Raw genomic sequence first — 4,515 nt, forward strand, 5'->3', positions numbered from 1 at the left:
TCATTAGAGACAAAAAGTACGCGATGTGATTTCTTTTCAAGTTCCTAAATATATATTTGTTATCTATCATCTTCATGACATCATGACTTAGTACATATGAGCACCAAAGTCCACAGATTTCTTCTTGTGCGTGTAACGAGCAAATCATATATATAATGTTGTTTTTATTTTGAAACAATGAGGATAAAAGAGAAAGAACAAGAATTTGAAAGTCTATTAAAATATCTTAGGCAAGGGGATCAATATATATGGACAATGAATAGGTGATTGTGAAGAAAAGGTGCAATCCAGTGCTTTTTCGAAACAAAACTGGTGATATTTTTACAGGAAAATGCATGTAGCTTTTCAGAAAAAGCCACAAATAAAAAATAAAATTCCCTTAATTTCACATTCACACCACAAAAATTCAACACTTCCAGGATTGCATTCCTTCCCCTAACAATGGGACCTTTAAAAGTAGAGAATGAATATTTTCAAGTCTGAAATTGTCAAAAGCTATGCAAAGCCAAATGGAATCGTTTAGAGAAATCTTCCACCTTATTTTCGTCGATAGAAGACAAAATAAAGCTAGTCTAGTACAAAAAAAAAAAAAAAAACCCTCGAGAAGTACTAGATTTTAAAATCTACCAGCTCATCGATCTTTTAATTGCATCTTTTATTAATAGAGTGATCATCTTACTGATGCAAATATACAAATTCAGCCGATCGATTGTAGATCCATTATTCTGTTGTATAAATAGTAGTAAAAGCATCACCTAATTTCAGCATTATCAACTCAACCTTTTAACTAATCATGGTTGATATCCAAGCCTATATCTTTCTATTTTTCATCTGGCTTATTTCCACCATTATAGTTAGATCACTAGTGAAAAATCGAACTACATTTCACCTTCCTCCAAGCCCTTTAAAGCTTCCACTTATTGGTCACCTCCACCTTCTAAGTAACAAACCTCATGAAGCTCTTTACAAATTATCCAATAAATATGGACCATTATTTCACTTATTCCTTGGTTCTGTTCCATGTGTGGTTGCTTCTTCACCAGAAGTAGCCAAAATATTCCTCAAAAATAATGAGATTACCTTCTCAAACAGTCCCAAGATATAAAATATCGATTACCTAACTTATCACCAAGACTTCTCATTTGCACCTTATGGCCCTTACTGGAAGTTCATGAAAAAGCTTTGTATTTCTAAACTTCTTGGAGGACAAACTCTACATCTTCTACTTCCAATCAGACATGTTGAAATAAAGCATTTAATAAAAGGATTATCAAGGAGTGCTGCAGTTGGCAAGGCCGTTAATGTTCGTGGTGAAATTACTACCATGACTAATAATGTTATTACGAGGATGCTTATGAGTAAAGGGTGTTCTGACAACGAAGACGAAGCTAAAAAGATAAGGGAAATGATTCATGAAATGGCAAAGCTTTCAGGGAAATTTAATCTGTCAGATACTTTCTGGTTTTGTAAGAAATGGGATTTGTAAGGTTTTGGGAAGAAGTTGAAAGGCGTTAGGGACAGGTTTGATGAGATTATGGAGAGCATAATTGAGGAGCATCAAGAAATAAGAAGGAAAAGGCAGAAAATGGATGAGCAAATTGCAAAGGATCTCCTTGAGATATTACTTGATATCTCAGAAGACAAAACATCAGAAATGCGATTAAGAAGAGAGAATATCAAAGCTTTTGTTCTGGTAATTACTCCCTTCGTCTCAATTTTTTCTTTCTTTATTAAATTTCATGCTAAATCAAATGGATTTACATAAATTATAACATAAGGAGTATATATGTATATGATATTTTCATTCTGAGATAACATTGAACTGCCAAACTAGTTGATCACAAGTATACAAACATTGCTAGGAAGCATATTTCATAATCGAAAGCTTAAGAACCATAAGACTTATCTAAGACTAGGGCATAATCCTTCCATTGAGAGGAAAACATAGAAACGTGGATATACGTGGCATGGGGAAGAAAAATAAAGTTCTCATATGTAGAGTTAGCCTTATATACCTTTAATTGCTCCAATCTAACAAACAATTACGGTTGTCTGACGAAGAACACCAAAACCCTTGCTTTGAGTGCTTGGGAAGGATTTACCTTGGAAATCCTATGTATTGGATGACGATGTTAATAATCATGTAATGATTTTAGAATATTTGAAATCATTAGAATAATCTTACCTTATCGTGGGAGGATGAAAGGAGAAGAAAACCACTGCAAGGCTTTAGAACGAAGTCTGAAATGTGAAAATCAGAATAAAATGCACAAGGGTCGTATTTATTGACCCGTGGCTGAATCACCCTAGCCCACACTACGAGCTCCTTGGTTGCGATGTGCCTCATGTCACAAGCTCCATACCGGCCAAGGACCTTGCTTTGACGGCCTCCCTCGTCTCCCGTACTTAGCCAATTTTTCATCTTTTTCTCATGGCACACCTCCACCGTCACGGCACGACCTTCATGACAACCAAATTTGGTGCTAAGGGGCCTCGCGTCACGATGGTCCTCTATGTTCGACACTTAGAATATCTTCCTTCTATCTTCTTTGGTGAATTAGTATTCTAAATTTTTCACCAAGCAAAAAAATTTAAAGAAGCAAAAAATTTAAAGAAATAATAGAAAATATTTTACACAAATTATACTTATAAGTTCCAAAATTGTCCTCACTATCAACTATTGCAGGTAAAAAGTTTCACATGTTCGTCATCTCTATCGGCATAAAAAATGTGAACTTTTATATCAAGAATATAAATCATGTCATTAAGGGTAAAATAGAAATGATAAGATTAAATAACTTATAAGTATAAAAATATAACAATCATTTTTAGACAATTAAAAAAATATTAACTGGGACGGGGAGTAATGAAAAGTCGTGCCAGAAGAATCTTCAGGGTCATACAAACTAAAGAATAGGCAACAAAAAGAATAAACTAACGATAGACGAAGAGTATATGTGGGGATTATACCAGTAGACTTTTTGGGTCAAGAAAGTCCATTAGTTGCTATGACGCTTTCTACTCTCAATTTTTTTGACTTTTATTCTTGATTCTTTTTTATGACTAGATGCAAATTTTACAGGACCTATTTTCTGGTGGAACAGACACCTCAGCCATTGCAATGGAGTGGGCACTTGCAGAATTGATTAATCATCCACATATTATGGAGAAAGCAGCCCAAGAAATTGACTATGTCACAGGAAAGAATAGATTAGTGGAAGAGTCAGACATTTCTCAACTTCCCTATCTTCAAGCCATTGTTAAAGAAACATTAAGGCTTCACTCTCCTACTCCAATGATTCTTAGAGAATCTAGTGAAGACTGCACTATTGAAGGCTATCATATACCATAAAAAACAAGACTTTTGGTGAATTTGTGGGCTATGAATAGAGATCCAAAATATTGGGAAACCCCTCTTGAATTTTGGCCAGAAAGGTTTATTAATGAAGTAAAGTTGGATGTAAGGGGACATAATTTTCATTATTTCCATTTGGAAGTGGAAGAAGGGGATGCCCTGGAATTTCATTAGCACTGCAAATTTTGCACACAAGTCTTGCTGCTGCAATTCAATGCTTTGAATGGAAAGTTGGTGGTGAAGGTATTGGTAAAGTGGACATGGAAGAAGGAACTGGTGTCACAGTTCCTAGAGCCAATCCTTTGATTTGTGTTCCAGTGTGTAGGTTCAATCCTTTTCTTAATGAGACATGAAATATGCGGCGCAAACTTTAAATCAATGAATTTCAAACTATCAAATGTCGAAACTAATAGAAATACATAATTTAGTTCAATGTGGAAAGGGATGATCATGTTACATGCATGAATATATATCTTTTTAAGAAATTAAATTCTTATAGTTCATTAAACATCGATATCAATTTTTAATGGCTATATACATAAGGTAATTTCAAGCATGGTTGTTGAAGACAAGTATGAATGTTTGATAGATTGATAGTATCATGTTTTTGATTTGTAATGACCTGTTAGGTTGTTTTGAGCATTAGGACTCTTTTCTTACATGACCATTCCCGTAGCTTTACAATGATATTTTTGACTTGTGGGGATGGGTGACATGATTTTTGAGGCAATCAAATAAGTATCGGAGAAGAAAATATAAAATTTAAAATTCTTAAGTTGAAATAACAAAAGGATTGACTAAAGTCAACATACGGGGTTAACGAACTCGAATTCGAGTTTTGAAAGTTTCATAAGATCTGCAATGTGATTTATGACTTGGTTGGATGGTTTAGACGAATCCCGAAGGGCTCAATAGTGATTCAGATACTTGGTTGAAATACTAGGTAGGTTTAAGAAATTGAGTTGACCACGATCAACGATGGGTCAAGACGGCACCAGATCAATGTTTTAAGCGTTCTAGTAGGTTCATAGCATATTTTGTGATCGATTTGCATATTTGGTTTTGTTTTTGGGGGGGAGGGGGGGGGGGTTGTTCTAGGAGAGTTTCGGGCATCGAATCGGAGTTTGGGAGACACCAAAGTTTTTTGGTATCTGGTGCCA

At 34.9% G+C, this 4,515-nt stretch overlaps 1 pseudogene; it reads left to right on the forward strand.

The window, feature by feature from the left end:
* The first annotated feature begins 793 nt into the window (after positions 1 to 793).
* On the forward strand, positions 794 to 3,708 carry LOC132045459 (cytochrome P450 93A3-like; annotated as a pseudogene).
* Positions 3,709 to 4,515: the final 807 nt, after the last annotated feature.

Source organism: Lycium ferocissimum, unplaced genomic scaffold (assembly GCF_029784015.1).
Source record: "Lycium ferocissimum isolate CSIRO_LF1 unplaced genomic scaffold, AGI_CSIRO_Lferr_CH_V1 ctg6705, whole genome shotgun sequence".
Taxonomy (NCBI): domain Eukaryota; kingdom Viridiplantae; phylum Streptophyta; class Magnoliopsida; order Solanales; family Solanaceae; genus Lycium; species Lycium ferocissimum.